The sequence below is a fragment of the Symphalangus syndactylus genome, chromosome 1 (assembly GCF_028878055.3).
Source record: "Symphalangus syndactylus isolate Jambi chromosome 1, NHGRI_mSymSyn1-v2.1_pri, whole genome shotgun sequence".
Lineage (NCBI taxonomy): Eukaryota > Metazoa > Chordata > Mammalia > Primates > Hylobatidae > Symphalangus > Symphalangus syndactylus.
The window spans coordinates 68,254,668-68,279,756 of NC_072423.2; positions in this window are offsets into that span (position 1 = coordinate 68,254,668).

Below are 25,089 nucleotides of genomic sequence, written 5' to 3' on the forward strand. Positions count from 1 at the left end.
CCTTTTGGTTGGTAAGCTATTGATTATTGCCACAATTTCAGAACCTGTTATTGGTCTATTCAGAGATTCAACTTCTTCCTGGTTTAGTCTTGGGAGGGTGTATTTGTCGAGGAATTTATCCATTTCTTCTAGATTTTCTAGTTTATTTGCATAGAGGTGTTTGTAGTATTCTCTGATGGTAGATTGTATTTCTGTGGGATCGGTGCACCACACCACACCTATTCCAAAATTGACCACATAGTTGGAAGTAAAGCTCTTCTCAGCAAATGTAAAAGAACAGAGATTATAACAAACTGTCTCTCAGACCACAGTGCAATCAAACTAGAACTCAGGATTAAGAAACTCAGTCAAAACCGCTCAACTAAATGGAAACTGAACAACCTGCTCCTGAATGACTATTGGGTACATAATGAAATGAAGGCAGAAATAAAGATGTTCTTTGAAACCAACGAGAACAAAGACACAACATACCAGAATCTCTGGGACACGTTCAAAGCAGTGTGTAGAGGGAAATTTATAGCACTAAATGCCCACAAGAGAAAGCAGGAAAGATCCAAAATTGACACCCTAACATCACAATTAAAAGAACTAGAAAAGCAAGAGCAAACACATTCAAAAGCTAGCAGAAGGCTAGAAATAACTAAAATCAGAGCAGAACTGAAGGAAATAGAGACACAAAAAACCCTTCAAAAAATTAATGAATCCAGGAGCTGGTTTTTTGAAAAGATCAACAAAATTGATGGACCGCTAGCAAGACTAATAAAGAAGAAAAGAGAGAAGAATCAAATAGATGCAATAAAAAACGAAAAAGGGCATATTGCTATCTTTAAAACAGGCAATTAGGGACTTACAGCTATAGTAGTGGGAAGTTGATTAATCCTTCCCACCCACTAAAAAGTATATATATACTTTTTAATATTCACTTTTGTGTATATTTATTTATTTATATATTGTATTATATACTTTGTGTATATAGATATATACACAATATATACATACAGATATATACAATAGATACATATTTTATGTATATACAGATATGTACACAAAATATATATATACACAATATATACATATATAGAGAGATATACATAATACTGTGCATATATATATACACAATATACACATATAGATATATATACACAATATATACATACATATTTTCTGTATATATAGATATATACACAAAATATAGATAATTATATACACAAAAAATATATATATAAATAGATATATATGCACAAAAATATACACACACACACACAAACTGAACAAATACAATCATGTCAGGGCTGTTAAAATCTATCAAGCCAGATGACAAATTGAGAAGTTTTATTCTTGAAAAACTACTGAAACTTTGGTTAAGAACAATAGTAGTTGGTGGCCTTTTTTGCCTGTGGCTGCTGGCAAATCAGCAGCCACAGGCAAAAAAGGCCACCAACTACTAATGTCAGTAGTTGGTGTCAGCCCCCACCTCAGATCAGTTACCAAAAGCAAACTAATAGCTTTATCAGGTGGGGCTAACTTAAAAAACCCTCAGTTTTACTCCCAGAGGGGATGTGGCATTAACTTGGGAGAGCAGGAAGGAAACTTATGGTTTTGTCAGTTAAAAGTGGCAAAGTTGGAAGAAAACAAAGTAGGGAAACCTGCAGCTTTACTAGCCTGAAGTTACACTCCTGGATTGGGCAAGCATGGATCATCCAGTGATTTAATTGGGAGAACCTGAAAGTGAGAAGACATAGAAAGGTTATGTAACTCTCCCAGATCCCTTGCTGACTGGAGAACTACTACTGCATTCATTAGAAAGACTCAAGCAATCTGGGCAGAAGTTAGAAGCTAAAAGAGATTGGAGAACTAGATAACTTTCAATATGCTCCCAAGCCCACAACAAGATCACTTGAAAGATAGTAGAAGCCTTCTGGCTAGAAATGTTTGAACATATTATGTTTCCATAATTGACTAACCTCTAAGCTATCCAAACTTGTACTTTCTTGGGTGTTTTTGTTTGTTTGTTTTTCGAGACAGGGTCTCAGTCTGTCACCCAGGCTGGAATACCGTGGCTCAATCATAGCTCACTGTCACCTTGACTTCCCAGGCTCAAGTGATTCTCCGATCTCAGCCACCTAAGTAACTAGGACTACAGGCACACATCACTGAAACCAACTAATTATTTTTTAATGTATTTTCTGTAGAGACAGGCCTTCACTATGTTTCCCAGACTAGTCTCAGACTCCTGAGCTCAAGCAATCCTCCCGCCTCTGTCTCCCAAAATACTAGGATTACAGGAATGAGCAACTGTGCTCAGAACAAATTTGGACTTTCTAAGGCAGCCTGGAATAAAACTTTAAATTTAAATTTAAAAACTGAGCAATTAAAATTTTAAAACTATGAAGCCAGGGTAATAAAATGTGTAAGTATCATTGGATATATGATGGGAGGGAGACAGATTTTGCATTGTAAGTCAATACAAGGTACTAAAAAGAAAAACAGAAAAGAAAAATTTCAGAAAAACAAAACATAATCTAGAGGTGAGATAACATATTACCTAAAATATTCAGTTCTTAACAAAAGAAAATGAGTCATGAAAAAACAAGAAAGTGAGAACTTTAGGTGGATCCAGATATTGAATTTAGCAGAGAAATACATCAAAGCAATTAAACAAAAGTATAATCATAATGAATCAATCAACAGGAATTCACAAAAGAGGAATTTAAACTATAAAAAGAAATAAAAATTCTATAGTTTGCAATTTATATAACTGAAATGAAAGTTTTACTATATGGGCTCAAAAGTGGATTTGAGATGGCAGAAGAGAATTAGCTGAAAGATCAATCAATATAAACTTTCCAATCCAAAGAACAATAAGGGAAAAAAAATTTAATGAGCAGAACCACAAAGTATTCTGAATAAATGTCAAAATAGATCTCACAAAAATGGTAAGAAATTACAGCCCAAAACTTTCTAAATTAGATGAAAAACACATATATCTAAAGATCCAAGAGTCTAGTGAACTCTGGGTAAAATAAACACAGACATCCAAGCCTAGGCATATCTTAGTGAAACTACTGAAAAACAAACCAACTTATAATGTATGGAGAGCAACAATATGATTAAGAGCTGATTTCTCAACAGAAAAAAATAGAGGCTTAAAGGAATTGGAATGACATAATCAATCTTCCAAAAGGAAGAATAAAAAAAAAAACCTGTCAACCAACAATTCTATATGTAACAAAACTATCTTTAAAAAGAGAATGTGAAAAAAGACAGAACAAAAGTGAAATAATTTGTTGATAAAAGATGTATCTTATAAGAAATTCTAAAAGAATTGTTTCAGGCTAAAAAAAAATACCATATGATAACTTGAATGCAAAAGAAGGAATGAAGAGCACCAGAAATGGTATCTATGGATAAACATTAAATAATGTATATTTTTTCATTAATTATTTTGATTTTTTAAATAGATAAAAATGTTTAAAGTCAAAATTATAACAATGTATTGTTGAGTTTATAACATAATTAACCTAATATGTATAAAAATAGTAGAACAAAGGAAGGGAAAGGAAATAAGCTATAGTAAATAAGAGTTAATATATCTTACTAAAATAAGCTAGTGTTTACTTAAAGGAGATTACAAAAAATAAAAATGCATATTATAAACTTTAGAGGAATTATGTTTTAATTAAAAATATATAGATAAAAATTCCAAAGTATAATGGAACCTTAAATATTCTTTACTTAACACAAAGAACATGATAGGGAAAGAACAGAATAACAAAAAGTGACATGAAACATATAGAAAACAAATATCAAAGTGACATATATAAATGTAACCAAACAACAATTACATTAAATGTGAATGGACTAAACATTTCAATCAAAAGGCAGAGATGGACAAATTGGATTTGAAAACTAAGATCTAACTGTATGCTATGTATAAAAGGCATTCTTTAGATTCAAAGACACAACTAGGTCCAAAATGAAGAAGCAGAAAAAAGAAGGATCTTTCATAATCATAAAAGGGTTACTATATACATCAGGAAGATATAATAATTACAAATGTGTATGCACCTAACAACAGAGCCTACAAATATATAAAGCAGAAAAATAAGAGAACTAAATGGAGAAATAGACAACAACTATAGCTATAGGTTTTAGTAATTTCAAAAGCTGATAGAACAACTAAGCAGAAAATCAAGAATATAGAAGACTACCAACCTATTTGACCTAACTGAAATATACAGAATATTTTACCCCAAAATAGAAGAATATTCTTTCTTTTTAAATGCACATGAAACATTCGCAAAAATAGGCTATATCTTAGTCCATAATCAAAATAATGAAATTATACAAAACATGTATTCTGAATTCAATTTATTTAAATTAGAAATCAACAAAAGAGGGAAACACAGCAAATTCTCACATATTTGGAAGATAAAGAACACACTTTTAAGTAGCAAATAGGTCAAAGTAGATATCAAACTTAAATTTTAAACTATAAAATTAATGAAAATAGTGTACAACATATCCAAATTCATTGAATAGAGTATCTAAAGAAAACTTATCACTTTATATGTTTATATTAGAAAGGAAGAAAGATCTAAAAAAATCTAAATTTCCACTTCAGGAAGCCAAAAAAAGAAGAACAAGTGATGCACAAAGTGAGTAGAAGGAAGAAAATAAAATTGGAGTGGAAAACAATGAAATAGAAAACAGAAAAACAATAGAGGAAATTAATAAACCAAAAGTTGGCTCTTTGAAAAGTTCAACAAAATTGATAAACCTTAACTAGATTGAAAAAGAAAAAAAAAAAAAAAGAAAAGACAAAAGACAAAATTACCAAAAGGAAAAAAGGGCCATCCCTAAGACCCTAAATAAATTAAAAGTATTTTAAGGGACTATTATGGACAACTTTATGCCAACAAACTATTCAACTTAGATGAAATGAGCAAATTTTTACAGGGGTTGTCAAAATGTTATCAAAAGGAAATGGAGGCTGGGCATAGTGGCTCACGCCTGTAATCCCAACACTTTGGGAGGCCGAGGCAGGTGGATCACCTGAGGCCAAGAGTTCAAGACCAGCCTGACCAATATGGCAAAATGCCAGCTCTACTAAAAATACAAAAAAAAAAAAAATTAGCTGGGCATGGTGGTGGGCACCTGTAATCCCAGCTACTCAGGAGGCTGGGGCAAGAAAATCACTTGAACCTGGGAGGTAGAGGCTGCAGTGAGCCGAGTTTGTGCCATTGCACTTTAGCCTGGGCAACAAGAAGGAAACTCTGTCTCAAAAGAAAAAAAAAAAAAAAAAAAGGAAAGGAAATGGAAAACACATACAGTTGTATATCAAGTAAATAAATTAAGTAAGTAATTTTAAAATTTCCCAGAAAGAAAAGCCCTGACCCAGACTGATTCCCTACCAAATATTTAAGGAAAAAATATTACCAACCCTAAACAAATGCTTTCAGAAATTAGGAAAAGAGAAAAAATGTTCTAACTTACTTATTGAGCCAGTATTTCCATGATAACAAAACTAAAGACTTCCTTAATTTTTATTTTTTTAATTGATACATACTTATTGTACATATTTCTGTGGTACATGTGATATTTTGATTCATGTATACAGCATAATTGACATATCACTCACCTTTTGACAAAGATGCCTTTATGAAAAATCAGTTGGCTGTAATTGCATGGGTTTATTTCTGGATTCTCTATTCTGTCCCATTGTTCTATGTGTCTGTATTTGTGCCAGTACTATATGTTACTACTATAGCTTTATAGTATATTTTGAAATAAGGTATTGCAATGCTTCCAGCTTTGTTTCTTTCTGCTCAGGATTGCTCTGGCTATTTGGGGTCTTTTGTGGTTCTGTATAAATTCAGGGGTTTTTCTCTATGAAAAATGAAGAATGTCGTTGGCATTTTCATAGAAATTGCATTAACTCTATAGATCACTTTTGGTAGTAGAGAAAGACTTTTTAAAATAAAAATTACAAATCAATATCCCTCATAAATACAGACACAAAAATCCCTTATAAAATATTAGCAGGACAAATCCAGAAATATATGAAACAGAACACACACCTTGACCAAGTTCTCCTAGGAGTTCTCCCAGGAATGCAAGGTTGGTTTAACATCTGAAAATTAATTAGTGTGATGTACCATATTAATATTAATAGATATGAGGACAAAAGCCCCATGATCTCTCAATCAATTCAGAAAAGACATATGACAAAATCCAACATCTTTTCAAGATAAAAACACTCAATAAACTAAGAACGGAAAGGAAATTCTTCAACATGATAAAGGAAATCTATGAAAAACTTATAGCTAACATCATACTTAATGGTGAAAGAAGTTTGGAAACGAGGCCACATTGTCTACTCTCATCATGTTGCAAATAACATGATGGTATAGATAGAAAACCCTAAGGAATCTACAACTTTAAAAACTTCTATAACTAATAAGTTTGGAAGACCACAGAATACGATATCAATGCACAAAAAGCAGTTGAAAGTCTGCATACAAGCAATGAAGGTGCAATTAAGGAAGCAATTACATTTGCATGTCATCAGAAAACGAAGTATTTAGAAAAAAAGTTAACAGAAGGTTAAGACAAACCTCTGAAAACTATGAGTTTTTTCATAGAGCAAAATTTAAGATCGTTTTAAAAAATGGAGAACTACTCCATATTCAAGGATTAGAAGACTAGATATTGTTTAAAAGGTAATTTTCTAAAGAACAACAGGATATTCATGTACAAAATAAAAGAACTCACACTGTTACCTCACATTATATCCTTTCCTCACACACCCCCACACACCACAGACCAAAGTAACACAAAATAAATTGTAGGCCTAAATGTAAGGAATAAGTTATAAAACTTGTGAGAGAACACAGTCTTAGTTAAACAAAAATATCTTTAATAAGACATCAAAAACATGATCCATGGCATAAAGAATTAAAATTTGAAATAAATTGTACCTTATCAAAATTTAAAACTCAATCTTCGAATGACATCATTAAGAAAATGAAAAGACAAGCTACAGGACAGGAGAAAATAATTGTAAATCATATATCTGAAAGAATATATTTAAGGAAAAACAAAAGCTCTTACAATTCAATAACAAAAAAATCACCTAGTTAAAAAACAAATGGGCAAAAGATTGGAATAGACATTCACCGAAGAAGATATGTGGATAGCTAATAAACCCATGAAAAGATACTCATCATCATTAGTTATTGCACAAAAAATTAAAATCACGAACATATACCATTGTACACACACAGTAGAATATCTCTCATCAGAAACACGGGCAACATCAAGTGTTGGCAATGATGCTGAAAAACTGAAACTCTCATACATTGCTGGTGAAAATACAAAATGGTACAGCCTCTTTAAAAAACAGTTTGGTGGTTTCTTTTAAAAGTGTAAAGCGTAAATATGTCATATAACACAACAATTTCAATCGTAGGTCTCTAGCCAAGAAAAATAAAAGCATTTGTCCCTAAAGACTTCTACATGAATATTCATAGCCTAGGTATTCATAATAGCCAAAAACTGGAAACAATCTGAATGTCTATCGACTGGTATGTACATAGATAAAATGGAATTATACTAACAATAAAAAGTAACAAACTACTGCTATGTGCTGCAGTATGGATAAACCTTGAAAGAGATCCTAAAAACTAGATATTGTATGATTTTATTTAAATCATAAATTTAAGGGTTTTGTTTAAAAAAAAGTTCAGAGAAACCAAAAGCACATCAGTGGTTGCCTGGGGTTGGGGGTGGGAGCAGTGATTGATTGCAAATGGACACAAGGGAAGTTTTGAGAGTGATAGACTGTCCTAAAACTGGATTCAAATTTGGTTTGTTTACTGGGATTGGATTCTATAGTAAAGAAATTATACTTTAATAGAGCTGTTTAAAAAATTATTTGTCAACTGAGGCCGGGCACAGTAGCTCACGCCTGTAATCCTAGCATTTTGGGAGGCCGAGGCAGGTGGATTGCCTGAGCTCAGGAGTTCAAGACCAGCTTGGGCAACATGGTGAAACCCCGTCTCTGAAAAACTTCTACCAGGGGAAGAAATAAAAACTGTTTCTGTAAATGTAGTTAATACTATCACAAAATATTATCACAATTCAATATTTATTGAAGATCGTTATTAACCAGATATGTACCTTACTGGTTAGAGTAGGAGGCTTGGCTATTACATAGTCTTACTATAACATAAACTATGTAGTAAACTATGAGTAGTATAATACAGTAGAGAAAATTGAAGTCCTGGAAGATAGAGGTAATGCATCTTGTCTTGGAACTAGCTCTGAGGAACACATATGAAAGGTACATGATAGTCAAAAATGTTTCCCTAGTCATCACCATTATATTTCCATTGACCCCTAAAGTATTTTAAGCAAATGACAATGAAACTTTGGATTACTTTTTTACGCTCCTGGTGAGTAACAGAGTGAAGCAAAATGTCATCCCAGTGGCCCCAGGAGAAAAGTGCACCTATGGCCACTTTGCAGCTTTGAGTCTTGCTGCCGCTGATTTGTTCTAGGACTCTTTCCATCTAAACTTAACCACTCATCACTCTCAACCCAAGAAGCAACTTTAGAGCCATTTTAGGGTGCTGAGACTTGGGGCTTTTTGCTACCAGAGTATAACCTAGCTAAGCCTAACTGATACACTCTCTCCATAAAGAGACTATAAATATATTCTTTTTTGCTACTGAGCCTATTCTGAAGGACCTACCCAGAATAAACTGTGAACAGCTGCCAAGTCAGTCATGTCTTCCAAATAAACTCTGGCGATCAATGGAGCTGTAAATGTCATCACTAAATTACCTTCACTCCAACACCAGAATTATAATCCCCAACTCAGAAAGTGAAAGATCAGACTACAATGAGGGACTATGATTTGGACACAGCTCTCCCGATTTCTCAATGAATAGCCTATATCTGTTCCAGCTACTTTGCCTAAAATCCTCTTCCTCAGTCCTCAAACATCTCTCCAATCAGTGAAAGCCTTGCAAAAGGTTTTTATCTTTTCTGTTTTTCAATCTCAGTTGACAGAGAACTCACAGAGAAGTAGGAGTATATTTTCTGGGTTTTGCAAGGGCTGCTTTCACCATCATAAAATGAAAATTATTATCATTCTTACATATGCTTTACACAATTTAACATAGAATCAACAGAAATCCAAAATACTAAACTTGGAACCAGAGATATTCATAGTTAATGAAATTAAAGAGTATAACAACTAAGAATTACTTTCTCATTTGTGCTCATTTAGACAAACCTGTTCAATATGGAGTAGGCATTTCTTCGTGGTTTTGGCACTAAATTATTTTAAGAGCTTTGTGTATTAATAATGAAAAAATCTCTTTTCTGTTACTTCTTTATTAAAACTCTCTTTTTGGTTTTTTTTTTTTCAAATCTACCTAAACCTAGCAAGTAAAAGACTCTATACACTGACGATGAATGAAACCCATCTCAGTGAAGGTCACGTTTAGAATGAAAACATTCAATTGTTGAATGTTTCTTTCCTCTGAAAATACTATAGAAGAATCTCAACATTACAATTTGAATGACAATCATTATTCTACTTTGCAAATTACATAAAATTTCTGTAGAATGACAACCAAGGTCAACAGCTTCTTTGCACAATCCAAGAATAAAAATTAAACCCTAGCATTACAGCATTTTACACAGAAGGAAAATGTAAAAAGCTTTCTATAATATGTTTCAAGTTTTAAAAAACTTTTTATTTATAAACTGTAAAAACTCAACAAATTTTGAGATATCCAGCTGTTTCTTGAAGGGAATTTAACATATTTCCTTAAGGATTTTGTATTATGTGAAAGCATTGCTTCCTGTTTCTTCATAAAATCTAGGAAAATCTTTCTAATTCCAATTGGAAACTCTTCTTCATTTCACTAACATTCAATTAAAAAGAAATGATGACCTATGAAATTGTGTTTCATTTTATTTACATTAATCAACAATGATCCCAAGTAAGTTTTTGTTCTTCTAAAATTTATATTGTATTTCACATACTATTTTTCTTCTCTGATATAATAAATATTTATACCTAATTTATTTTTACATTATGTTATACCCTTTTCCTACCATTTAGGAATCCATCTTATTATTATTAGAAGAGGTTCTTTTCTCAACCACCTCTATTATAGACTTCAATCAACGCATTTATTTCTCAGATTTCTTTTTAGCCTCCCTTGACCAAGAACAACAATGTTTTAAGTAAAACAACCCTTTTTATTAATGTTGTGATGACCAAGTAATGTTCAGCTTGAATATTATAAGTTATCTTTTATTACACACATCTTGTATTTTATAATCGAGACCCAAGTTTAGCACCTTTTTTATAATTGGTTAAACAAGAAAGAATTAGCAAGATCACTAATTAGAACACTGATTATTGGAATTAGCTATATGAAATAGAGAATCTCCGTGTATTCAGCCCTTCTCTCAACCTTTCTGGATTTCCACATGCCTGTCCCTTTTTAGTCCTGTCTGATGATTAATTATAATAGCCCAGTAAAGAAATGGCAGATTGCATTAGGTTATACAAAACCAAAGAGGTCTGGAAAAAACAGAGCGCAATCCATACCTACAGGAGTTCTCAGATGATATCACCTGTTGCCAAGAAACATTACTACATTAATACCACAACAGCATACAAATTATCAGTAAAAGCCACGAATACACAGCAAAAATCCAAATCTAAGGCTTATTCATGTGTGGGGTGTGGACGTGTGTGTATGTATGTGTATGTGCATGCGTGTGTGTGTACGTGTTTCTGTGTAGAAGAGAGACATGCAAAAAGTCAAAAATAGAGAAATGAGAAAGAAAAGGATAAAAGATAAATGGTAGAAAGGCAAAGACCATTTCCCTCATTCAGAACTGATCTCTTCCCCTGGAACCAGGGAGCTTTTGAGACTGGAAAATATGGGAAAATAGACATTTTACAACCAGGCCCTGTCACCTCCAGAAGTGTTTCGATAATAAAGAGAGCTCCGCCACTGCTGTAATCCCTATCGTGGACCACTTTCATCTCCCTGCTAAGACTGCATGGTCTCGGGTTATTTTTAGTGGTCTGCTTCCTTTTTTAACTTAATTTTGTGGTGATGTGTATATAAAGGTTATATAGACGATCAAAGGAAGAGATCTTTAAAAGGCTGAAACCCTGCTGTGCATAAACAAAAAGAATTTTTGTCAGTATCCATGGTAGTTCTCTGTGACTTTAAAAAAAAAATAGCAGCAGCTAAGACATACATTTCAAGCGATGAGAAGCGGGTTTGCAACTGAACCGCCTTGATCAACTTCTAAATTAATATTTTATGTGACAGGGAAGTATCCTCTCTTCTCCAGCCCAATCTGAGAACTTATTACTAGCTTTCCCCATAAGACCAGCTGGAAGCTCGGGCATGAAGGTGGAGGAATTGTCCCTGGCTGTTGTCTATCAAAGCCTCCTCTTACAGCAGTAGCTGTAAACCGGCAGATGTCGAGCAAAATAAATCCAATTCAGATTTTCTTCCCTAACCTATATATCCCTCTAAGGGAAAAAGCCTGCATATCAGTAAAACCAAGCTGGAAAAATGTCCTATTGTTTCATCAGCCTCCAGTTAATAAACAAGATTTTAAAAAATCATTTTCACCAACACTTAACCCTGCACTGTCCCAAGGGACCTGCCCTGAAGGACCTTCAAAAGGTGACTGTAAGAGTGAGTTTCCACCTTTGGGCTGAAATGTGGTGAATGGGCCCGTGTCTTTGGAAGGCTCCATTCTAAGCAGCACCTTGCACACCACAGGCGGCACAGATGGCATTCCTCTGCCACTCTTCTCAAACCTACAGGCCTCAAACCTCTCTTCTTCCCCAGAAGCTTTGAGTGCCTGACCACAGGTTACTTAGGTCCACTCGATAGTTCCTTATGGAGACAAAAAATAAAAGAGAAAATACAAAGGGGAAAAGTGGCAGAATTGGAAAACTCATTTGTTTCCTCAACCCTCAAAGCATGACCACCCAGAAAGAGGTTGAGTTGAGAAAATAACAACAAAGAAAATTTTACTGGAAATGAGAGTGGGCAGGGGACAGAAAAAGGAAGCTCAGTCTAAAGAAGAATCTGTCTAGCACCTTTTCAAATAATTCTATAAATGTCCTTCCAGAATGACTAAATCGGAAAGGAAATGCCTCCCCTGACCCCTTTGCTGGTTAATATTTAATGTTTGTTTAACACCCTGCACAAGCTTGCTGCTATTCTGTAACATTTGAGAAAAGAATTACACACTGATCATAATATATTGTTTAAATTATATGCATACCTAAAGTTTTCAGTTATAACTAAAATAGAAAATGTGATTGAGAATTGTTTTAATTGCTAGAAGATAGATTACACAGGTGCATTCATCACTGCATTAGGCTTTTTTGTTGTTGTTGCCGTTGTTTTTACTATAGCATAGCACTTTCACAGATGGAGACTCAGGAAAGTCCTTCTAATGTGACAGTTTTCAGGCAATAAAATGGGACTCTTCCAGAAGAGACATTCTTGCATATTAAAGACATTCTTGCACATATCAGGGCAGCCGGTACATGGAAAATCTCTGAACCTTCCACTCAATTCTGCCATGAACCTAAAACTGCTCTGAAAAAAAATAAAAAATAAAAAAATAAAAAATAAACTCTTTAAAAAAAATGACAGCAACCTTTTGGGAGATACGCAAAACAGATGAATAAGTGGATATTAACTTTGCAAACTAGAAAAAGCTGAATCCTAAATTGTCAATGGAGGAATGAATACTCAGGGCAGTGAATTGCTCTGTATAGTACTCCAATGGTGGCTACATTTGTCCAAACCTATAGAATGTACAACACTAACAGTGAATCAAAGAACCAGATAGAACATAACAGGGAAGATAGAAACACGTAATTACAAAACACATCCAAAAAGTGGGTAAATGACTAAGAAGAGAAGGGGAAACAAGACTGTAGTTGATGAAGACATGAGAAAGTAAAAGTATTTGAAAATAACTTTGATTTAAAAGGAGAAAAAATGTAAGAGATTACAAAGTCAGAAACTAAAATGTAAGCAAGCTAAATTCTACATGGAAAAAGGGTTATGACTGTTTTTACGGTTATTTTTTAACCAATTATGACACCACATGCCCTTTGCAAAAAATTTAGAAAATGCATCAAACTAAATAGAAGTAATAGTATCCATAATCCCGCAATTCAAAACCAAATATAATAAATATTCAAATGCATTTCTTTCTATATTTTAAACATATTTATATAGTTATGAAATGATCACATTTACAATTTAAATTCTGTTATTATCCCTTAACACAATCACATGCACCATTTCCCATGTTATTAGAAATGCTATGCAAATGTTTTTAATTATTATATAATATTTATTGTACAGATATACCATGTTTTATTATCCTTTTTCCATTTGGGGGTATTTATACAGTTTTTCACTATTATAAGTTGTGCTGCAAATAGCATTTAAGCATCAGTTTTTTAATCTATATTTGAAGTTCTTTCCTTAGGATGGATTTTCTTAAACCATAATATTGCATCGAAGGGCTTCATTGTCAAAGCTATTGGTACATATTAGTAAATTGTGTAAGTTTCTAAGACATGCTATCAGAGCCCATGGCAAATCTTCACTCTAGCACCAATGACTATCATTTTTTATTTTCTCAATATGTAATTTCAAAAAAAGCTTTCATTCTTATTTCATTTTATAGTCCTCCATTAGAAAGCATAAATGTTTTCTCTCCAGTTGCGTTTTCTTATCTGGTTCCCTCCAGTATTTTGTAAACTGTTGGCTTACTTTGCCAATTAACTTTAACAGATTTGTAGTTTTCCTTATGGGAAACCAAAAATTTCCTGGTTTTACCATTATGTTGAGAGGGAAAACAGCATTATGTCAATTTTGCAAAGAATTTCTAGATGATGCTAGCTTAAAAATATATGGAATTTTTTATGACCTGAAGGTTATAACAGATAAAATGATGTTCAAGCTGGAGCTAAATATTTAATAAAGAGAAAGATTTTCAGAAATTTCACCCTTTGGTGCTACCCAGGGTGGTGTCACAAAGTAACCAGAACCAAAGATTAATTGAAGCACATCTATAAAGAACTATTGTTGTAAAATAATTACCACCCTATGTTAAATAATCCAGAAATCTGAAATTTCATCACTAGAGTAGCCTAGGGATCCCTCTCTGAAAATGTAAATAACACTAGTGGAAGTAGCACATGTAATAAAAGTGTGTGTGATTTGTAAGAGCTGCCTTTCTTCTCATGAGAAAAATCAAGCATGTGGGAAGCATTGGATCCCTGATGGGAGCGTGAAAGACACCAAACCTAGGCATATCACAGGTAAGAGGCAAAATCTTCATCCGGCAAGCATTTTACCGATTTTTCCTCCTAACTCATAAGCTCCCCTTCTCTCCTTTTCCATCATGGTAATCCACTCTTTCTTCTTTAGGAAACCTGGGCCCTGGTCCCAATTCTTGCAGGAACAGAAAGAAAAGCTTAACGATGCCACCTCTCCCCCAGGCCTCAGGTTCCTATAAATTAAAGATTTGAATGATCACTTTGAAGTTCTATAATTTATAAGTGTTGAGGTTTTAATGGTGCTTTGAGGGAAAATAGCAAAATGTTCTATCAGCTGTATTGGTTTTGCTTGAAGTCATAATGTTCACTTTCAATACTTTCTCTTTATGACAATGGAAAATTCTTAAGTGTATTACTGTCTAATCTAAAGCAAAAATGAAAAGGTGCTGAAATCTGGCTTTTAACTCTGATATATTGATTTATTTTAAGACTTATGAGACCAAATAAATGTATATTTTCCTGTTTTAAAAAAAATTTTTTCTCAGGCTAGTTATGTAGCAAATTGTTAGCCCCCCTAACAGAACTGTAAAGGGGATTTTCTTAAAGAAACCGTAAAACAATGGCAGAAGTTAGTGGGGAGGGAGAGATATAAATAGAGTACAGAGGATTTTTAAGGCAGTGAATTCGCCCTGTATGGTTCTATAATGGTAGATATATTTGTTCAAACCCATAGAATGTACAACACCAAAAGTGAACCCTAAGGGAAACTGTGGGTGATAACAGTGTGTCGATGTACATTCATCAATTGTAACAGATGTACCACCCTGGTGAAGTGCTGATAATGAGGAAGATTATGCATGTATTGGGAAAGGGGGTATATGGCAAACCTCTGTACCTTCCACTTAATTTTGCTGTGAACCTAAAACAGCTCTTAAAAATAAAATCTATTTAAAAAAAAATAGCAGCAACATTTTGGGAGATGCAAATCAGAGGAATGAATGGATATTAACTTTGCAAACTGGAAAAATCTAATCCTAAACTGTCAATGGAGAAAGCTGAACAGAAACCTAATTCACAAACCAGAATCTTCAAATGTCTCAGAAATCAGCAGCAGCGGAAAAGTCCCGTACTGGAAGTGAAGATGCAGCTGAAAATGGAAACAAATTTCAAAGTTCGATTAGAAAGCCTCAAATGAGCTCCCTTTCTTTGTTAAACTGAAAGATTACCTCTCCTTCACCCTAGGGAAAGACAAAGCAGAAGGATTCTGGATGAGGACACCGCATACAGTTGAAGTCAGTGGTATCATACTAAAGGAGGATTAAAATTGAGCTTTTACACCGTTGGTGGGAGTGTAAACTAGCTCAACCATTGTGGAAGTCGGTGTGGTAATTCCTCAAGGATCTAGAACTAGAAATACCATTTCACCCAGCCATCCATTACTGGGTATCTACCCAAAGGATTATAAATCATGCTACTATAAAGACACATGCACACATATGTTTATTGCGGCACTATTCACAATAGCAAAAACTTGGAACCAACCCAAATGTCCATCAATGATAGACTGGATTAAGAAAATGTGGCACATATACACCATGGAATACTATGCAGCCATAAAAAAGGATGAGTTCATGTCCTTTGCAGGGACATGGATGAAGCTGGAAACCATCATTCTGAGCAAACTATCACAAAGACAGAAAACCAAACACCGCATGTTCTCACTCATAGGTGGGAATTGAACAATGAGAACACTTGGACACAGGGCGGGGAACATCACACATGGGGGCCTGTCATGGGGTATGGGGCAGGGGGAGGGATAGTATTAGGAGAAATACCTAATGTAAATGAGTTAATGGGTGCAGCAAACCAACATGGCACATGTATGCCTATGTAACAAACCTGCACGTTGTGCACATGTACCCTAGAACTTAAAGTACAAAAAAAAAAAATTGAACCTGAATATTGAAACTCCATCCCTCTTTCCTGACTCGGTGGTTCACAGGACACTGGCAGGGGGAGCCTGGAAGATCCTTATCTGTAGAATCTTACCAACTCAAGCAAAAGAAATTAAAGATATTGATATTTGAGTGTATCCCCAATGAAACAGTCTGATCTGCTCAGTCTATTGTGAAGTCTGTGGTCAACAAGCCCTGTGCATGCAGTGAGCTTCTCAGTGCACCACACTTGAATGCAAACTCACAGACAAGGAGTAATAGTCATTGGAAAAAAGACTCTAAGTTTTAGGGAAGAGACAAAAAGAAGACAGAAAAAGGAACTTGAAGGAAATAGAGGACATTCAAGAAAAAGAACACTTTTTAAAATGTATCTTCAGTATTCTCAGAAGAGATTTTATATCAATGAAGCTTGAACACAATACTATACAGTAAAAACTTTCAGAGAGAAAAAAGAACTTTGAGAAATTTTTAATAGTAGTACAAATGAAAAACTCAATAGAATGACTGAATGATAAACATGAGGATATCTCTCAAAAAGTAGAGCAAGAAGGACAAAGGTATTAAAAAAAAATAAAAAGAAGAAATGATAAGAAAATGTGAGGCTAAGTCCAGGAGCTCCAACATCATAGTAAAAGAATAGAAGGAACATGCCTCACAATAATAAAGGCCATATACGACAAACTCACAGCTAATGTACCAAATTCATACCAAATGGGAAAAAGCTGAAAGCTTTTCCTCCGGGATCTGGAAGGAGACAAGGATGCCTGCTTTCATCACTCCTATTCATCATAGTACTGGAAGTCCTTGCCAAACAATCAGGCAAGCAAAAGAAATAAAAGGCATCCAAATTGGGGGGCGGGGAAGGGAAGTCAATTGTTCTTCTTTTCTGATTATATGATCTTATATCTAGAAAAACCTAAAGACCCCACCAAGAAAAGTTATAACTGATAAATGAAATCAGTAAAGTTGCAGGATATAAAATCAACATACAAAAATCAGTAGTGTTTCTATACATCAATAATGAACTAGCTGAGAAGGAAATCAAGAAGGCAATCCCATTTACAATAACAACAGAGGAAAACACCTAGGAATAAATTTAATCAAGGAGGTAAAAGATCTTAATGAAGAAAGCTACAAAACACTGAAAGAAATCGAAGAAGACACAAATGGAAAGACACATTATGCTCATGGATTAGAAGAATTAATATAATTTAAATGACCATACTACCAAAAGAAATTTACAAATTCAATGACATCTCTATCAAAACATCAATGTCATTTTTCACAGAATTACAAAAAAGAATCTTAAAATTTATTTGGAAACAAAAAAGAACCAGAATAGTGAAAGCAGTCCTGGGCAAGAAAAACAAAGTGAAGTCACACTACTTGACTTCAAAGCATATTACAAAGCTATAGTAACCAAAACAACATGATATTGGTATAAAAACGGACACATAAACCAATGGAACAAAAATAGAGAGTCTATAAATAAATTCCCATATTTACAGCCAACTGATTTTCTATAAAAACAGCAGGAACATACACTGGGATAAGGACACCTTTTTCAATAAATGGTGCCAGGAAAATTGGATATTCATATGCAGAAGAATGAAACCAAGACCCTATCTCTCCCCATATACAAAAATCAACTCAAGATAGAATAAGACTTAAGCATAAGACCTAAAACTATAACATTACAAGGAAAAAAATAGGGAAAACATTCAAGTCATCAATCTAGGCAAAGATTTTATGGCTCAGACCTCAAAAGCATAGACAATTATTACAAAAATAGACAAATGGGATTATATTAAACTAAAAAGCTATTGCACATCAAAGGAAACAATCAACAGATGAAGAGACAGGAAGAACAGGAGAACAGGAGAAAATATTTGCAAACTACTTATCTGACTAATATCCAAAATATACAAGGAACCTAAACAACTCAATGATTTAAAAAATGAATAATCCCATTAAAAAGTGGGCTAAGGACATGAACAGACATTTTTCAAAAGAAGACATATAAATGGCTGACAGGTCTATGAAAAAGTGCTCAACATCACTAATCAGGAAAATGCAGACCAAAACCACAATGAGGTATCATCTTTCCCCAGTTAGAATGGCTATGATTAAAAAGACAAAAAATGGCAAGAATGCAGAGAAAAGGGAACTCTTATAAACTGTTGATAGGAATGTAAATTAGTATAATCACTATGTAAAACAATGTGGAGGTTTCTCAAAAAATCTGAAAATAGAACTACAGTACAATCCAGCAAGCTCTCTACTGGGTATTTACCCAAAGGAAAAGAAATAAGTATTATCAAAGGGATTCCTGCACCCCTATGTTGACTGCAGCACTATTCATAATATCAAAGATATGGAATCAACTTAAGTATCCATCAATGGATGAATGGATAAAGAAATGTGGTATATGTATACAATAGACTACTCTTCAGTCACAAAAGAGAATGAAATCATGTCATCTTCAGCGACATGGAAAGAACCGGAGGTCATTGTGTTAAGTCAAATAAAGCAGGCACAAAGAGACAAATATTGCTTGTTCTCACTCATATGTGAAAGCAAAAAGAGTTTATCTCATAGAGGTAGAGAATAGAATGGTTTATCTCATAGAGGTAGAGAATAGAAATGAATACTGGAGGCTGGGAAGGGTGCGTAGGTGGGAGGCCCAGGATGCAGAGAGATTGGTTAATGGGTACAAACATACAATTAGAAAGAATATATAAATTCTAAAGTTCAATAGTAGAGTAGCATGACTACAGTTAGCAACAACGTATTGTATATTTCTAAGTAGCTAGAAAAGAGGTTTTGAGTTGCTCCCAACACATAGAAATGATAAACACTCAAGGTGATGGGCACCCCAAATACCCTGACTTGATCATTACACATTCTATGCATGTAACCAATATTCGCATGTACCCCATAATTACAGAAAATATTGCATATCAATAAAAAACTGTTGAAATAGTAAATTTTATATTATGTATATCTTACCATAATAAAAAATGAAAAGAAAAAAGCTCCAGTAGGGATGTCTTCAAAAAGATGAAATAGACACATTACCTGTTTTAATTAAGAGGAAATTAAAGTTTCTGAGGGATAAATTAGGAATAAGAAATAAGTACATAGAAAACAAAGCAAATTCAAAATGAGATAATTATTAACCACAACAAAAGAAATTTTTAAAACTGTGCAAGGAAGGAAAAGAATCGCAGGGCAAAGAATCACAGGGTACTACCTGGCTAACCTAGGCCCACTTCTAACATTTACAGAATAGGGGCAAGATAAATGAAGGCCCACTTATCATATGACTATATATTTTAAAAATATAAATTAAATTAGCAAAGTGTTAAATAAAATATATTCTATCCTCCTACCTTAGTAAATGACCTGGAAGTCCAGGACAGAATTTAAAATTCTCAAGTTTCTCGAAGTTCCACACCAGAACTTTGCAGTGGAAGGGGAGACCAGCCACTGGCCCCAGCTGAACAGCTCACCCTTTTTCTTCCAGTCCCAGGGTCCATTCGACATCTGAGGAGCCTTGTGGGCATGTGTCTGGACACACACCCATGTGTCCATGCTCTGACCACACCCTCTCCAACACCTCCCTCCTAGGTACCCACATAGGTGGCACCCTCCACCTTTAGTAGGGCATGAGACACGCATGGGCCTTGGAAGCAGTTTCAGGCCATTTGGATGGGGAATTCTAGGTCTCTGAACCCAGTGTGAGACCTGGAAAGGGAGCTTCCTTGACCCTGTGAATTTCTCTGCGCATGAGTAAGGGCCAGAAGAAGATCTCCCAAAGTGTGGCTGGCAAGACACAGGCCTCTTTGCAAGTGTCTAAGACTACTATTGGGCTCAGCTGAAAACAGCATTTATATAAGCATGGCAATGTACATAATAAATATTAATATAAAAATGTTAACATGAAATTATGAAGAGGATGATGGGAATGGGAAACATGCAGTGAAGTGCTTAGTATAAGGGGCAAAGGATTAAAGAGAAATAAGGCCTAATCTTTTACAGTATGAAGTCTAAAGATAATGCCTAAAAGTGAAGAACCTAGAAGTTGAATATAATCATGTTATTTAGGGATATAAAGAAATAAAGAAATAGCTAAAAAGCATTGAGGTCTAAGAAATAAAATGAAGGAGAGCAGAATTGTAGGGGAATATTATTCTGTATATAAGACTTGTATAGGCTGGGAGTGGTGACTCATGCCTGTAATCCCAGCACTTTGGGAGGCCAAGGGGTGGGGCAGATCATTTGAGGTGAGGAGTTCGAGACCAGCCTGGCCAACATGGTGAAACCTCATCTCTACTAAAAATACAAAAATTAGCCGGGCATGGTTGTGCATGCTTCTAATCTCAGCTACTTGGGAGGCTGAGGCAGGAGGATTGCTTGAACCCAGGAGGTGGAGGTTGCAGTGAGCCGAATCATGCCACTGCACTCCAGCCTGGGCAACAGAGTGAGACTCCATCTCAAAAAAAAAAAAAAGAGAGAGAGAGACTTGTATAATTATTTGACAACTATATGCATTTCAATTTTGATACTAAAAAAATTAAAAAGAATGTAGTATAAAGAATAATCTTTTCTAGTGCATTGAACCACTTGCACCTTAATATGAATTCTGAGAAAATTTTCATTAACCTTGTCCTTTCAGAATAACAAAAATGTAAGAGGCACAGCTTTAGAGGAGAATATTAGCATGTAAGAGGAACATTGGTGATAGGAAAATGTTTCAGATTCTCAAATGTTCTTTAGGGTTTTTTTTTTTCACCTTGAGTTCTGGGATACATGTGCTGAACTGAGGACACTACATGTTTGAATTTATTCATTCAATAGACATTTATTAAGTAAGTATTTATTTATATGTGACAGGCACCATGTTAGGAGCTAGAGACACAGAGGCAAGAAAAAAAATTTTAACACGTTTCTGTCCTTGCAGTACTTAATGTCCAGACCAGGTGACATTATTGAATCAAATACTCATTCAGTGAATATAAAATATCAACTGTGGTAGGTGCTATAAAGCAAAATTCTTGGTGCTAAGAGTGTGTAGAAGAGTAAACCTCCCTCAGTGAGAAGAGTGGGGAAATGTTCCCCAGAAATCACCCTCAAGTTAAAATCCCACTGAGTGGGCCTTACCTAGACAAACCTGTGTAGGTGAAAAGAGAGAAACAGAAGAGTGTTCTGGAGGAGGAAAGAGCATTCCCAATGGCATCCTTGTTGTTTTATTCCTTTTTGTGTGTGTGTGTGCATCTTATTGACAAATTTCCCTACTCTGCTGTGAACCTTCCTAGCTTGTTACCTTTTCAAGCCGTAAGAGGTGAGCAGGTGCATATGGTAAAGAGAACTAAAAGAGGTGCAGTGGCTCACGCCTGTAATCCCAGCACTTTGGGAGGCCAATGTGGGAGGTCAGAAGTTTGAGATCAGCCTGGACAACATAGCATGACCCCATCTCTACAAAAAATATAAAATTAAAATAAAAGAGCTGAAAGAGGCTAGTCGTGGTGAGTTGCCAAGTGAGATTCTGACCACAGAGATTGGTGAGATGATCACACAGTGATCAAAATTTCTCATTTTTTTCTCTGAGAAGTCATATAGGAAGGCTTTGCAGGGCCTTCACGGTAGGCTGGGTGCTCTGAAAACAGACACTGCGTTGGAATTAAACATGCAAGGATTTTATTAGAGGAAACCCCTGTGAGAGGAAATGGGATAGGAGGGAGGCTAGGAAATGGTCAGACCATGATTAAGCTTGATCCTTCATGAAGGAGAGAGGGAAGGAAAGTTGGGTGGAAGTGGGGTTGCCCGGGACTGAGGGGCTTCTGCAACAAGATTGAAAGTTTGACAGTTGGGGCACACCGGGAAGGTTGGCCTCCCTGGGCGGAAGCACTGGACTGCCCTACTGTGCAGTCTAAGACAGGTTTGGCAAGGCCATCGGAGAGTCCTTGAGCCAAAGTGATCCATCGGGAGAGTCTTAGCACCAACTGCCACACTCCATCATTGGCAGGAGCAGCTTGTGGGAATTTCAGCCTCAGTGAAAAAGTAGTAAAGGATTTGTGAGCACCGCAGCAGGAGGTCCTAAGTCGATTCTGGGCAGCACCTGGTAGTTGGGGTTCCATGAGGTGCATTCGCATGGAGGTCTTGGAAGCGGGTATTGGGAAGGGAGAAGGGGCCACAGCAGATCATTTTGTAAATATCATCCAGATGGCAACATGAACAATGCATTGGAGGAGAACAACAATAGATGCAAGGAGGCTGTGTAGCAAGTCCACCAAAGATAAAAACAGGCTGCAGGTATACAAAGAAATGAGTACTTTACATAAGTAATTAATACACTACATAGTATTTTTATTACCCCTGACCAAAACTCTTTCACACAAGCCTGTAATCCCAGCACTTTGGGAGGCCGAGGCGGGCAGATCACGAGGTCAGGAGATCGAGACCACGGTGAAAACCCGTCTCTACTAAAAATACAAAAAAAAAAATTAGCCGGGCGTGGTGGCGGGCGCCTGTAGTCCCAGCTACTCGGAGAGGCTGAGGCAGGGGAATGGCGTGAACCCGGGAGGCAGAGCTTGCAGTGAGCCGAGATCGCACCACTGCACTCCAGCCTGGGCGACAGAGCGAGACTCCGTCTCAAAAAAAAAAAAAAAAAATACTTTAATATCCTGCCCAGGGAATCTTCCTACACTGTCATATTTCCATTTAACTTAAATGTAAGTTTAAACACAGACTTGACTCACAGAGTCATCTGCCGTGTCCAAAAGAACTCAAAATATCCGAGATATTCTGATTCTTTTTTACAAGAGAAATGAATAAGACAAACACACAATAAATTAACATTTCTGACACAAATGCTACTCTGCTCACTATTTTTTACCTCTTTTCTATTCTTTTTTTGCTGCCATTAAAGACAGAATCTGTTCTTTTAATTTATGAATTCATTGTATCCGTTTTCATACCAGAGTCAGCCTTCAGACTTAAACTCTGTGGTTACACTTCTCCAAAGTCTCCAATAGTCTCTCAGTGTATGTTTCACTTATTTTTTTATTATCATCCCTAAAAAAGCCATCCACTCATGTTTTACTGGAAGTTAATAACAGTGTTAAGATCCTTTATACTTTTGATATTTCAGTAAGAAAACTCTCTATTAATTCCCAATTAACTCGCTGACTGCCTTTTGCCACCTGCCAAATTTTCCTTTTTTTTTTTTTTTGAGACCGAGTTTCACTCTTGTTGCCCAGGCTGGAGTGCAGTGGCGTGATCTTGGCTCACTGCAACCTTCACCTCCCTGGTTCAACTGATTCTCCGGCCTCAGCCTCCCAAGTACCTGGGATTACAGGTGCCCGCCACCACACCTGGCTAATTATTTGTATTTAAAGCAGAGATGGGGTTTCACCATGTTGGCCAGGCTGATCTTGAACTCCTGACCTCAGGTGATCCACCCACCTTGGCCTCCCAAAGTGCTGGGATTACAGGCATGAGCCACCTCACCCAGCCACCACCCACCAAAGTTTCTTTGCCTTGCCTATTCAGTTTAAAATAAAGAAGTATTTCACCTCTGCTCATGCATGAAAAGATCAGAATTTATCATTTCTGACTGACCTTCAAATTTATACTAATGTTACCTTTCAGCAAGAGGAACAAAGTAGTTGAAAAATAAATATTTCTTATAATGGAGCAAATCGGCTATAGGTGCTCAAAAGGCAAAGAAAAAATCTGTAAAGCACAGAACCACTTGCAAATGGCAAAAACCAAAATGTTTGTTCTTTTAAGGAGAATCACATTATCAGTGAAGAATATCAATCACATTTGCTACAAAAGCATTTAAAATATTTTCTCAGTTTGATATCCCAGGTCTCAAATTATGTTCCAAAAACTGAAACAATTCTGATATGTTTATATGCCATCAAATGAACTAATGATTTATTCTCTACTAAAATATTAACCAATATAGCTAATCCTAATGGAATAAACTATAATGAATTTTAAAATTTACAATCTATCTGCCCTAATAATTTTTGGCCCATGCATAATGTAGGCATTTAAACCAGGTATTCTGATTATTTGCTATGTTGCCCGTCTCCTTCTCCAAGCCTTCTCGTCAATAATCACTCTCTCCACCCCCCTGAATATTCTTTGTGCATTTACTAAATCAGAACAGCAGAGCATAGTGCCTAATTACTTTTTCGTTTTCTTGCTATTATTCTTTTTTCCTTAACTCAGAAACAGGCTTCTTGAAGACATGGTATATACCTTTAAAGCCTTTTCTGATATCCCAATCATTAACCAAAAAAAAAAAAAAAATCGTCTACAGAAGCCACACTTGCCTTCATTGCAGAATTACCCATCCCCTACTGGCTCTCCTCAGGAAGTTCTGCACCTGTGGTTAAAGAGTTCTGTCTCTGTTAGAAATCTTTTTATTACAAGTAGGGGAAAAACATCTCCAACTGGTTTAAACAAAAAAGTGTTTTCTACTCATGTTAAAGTCCACACGATGTCATGACTTCAGGTACAGCTTTCTTTGGGACTCAGAAGATATCCCCTCTTTTCTTCACTTTCTTGGAGTTGACTTCATTCTCAGGCTCCCTGCAGTGATTCTTGCAAATTGGGATTCCCAGATCCACCACACACAGTCCAGTGCCAGAAGGAGAGTCCAACAAAAGCTCGAACAAAAGTCTTTGGCTAAGTCCTCTTGGTTGAGACTGGCCAGGTTGGCAGGTGCTGATAGCTTAGCTTGGGGAAGGG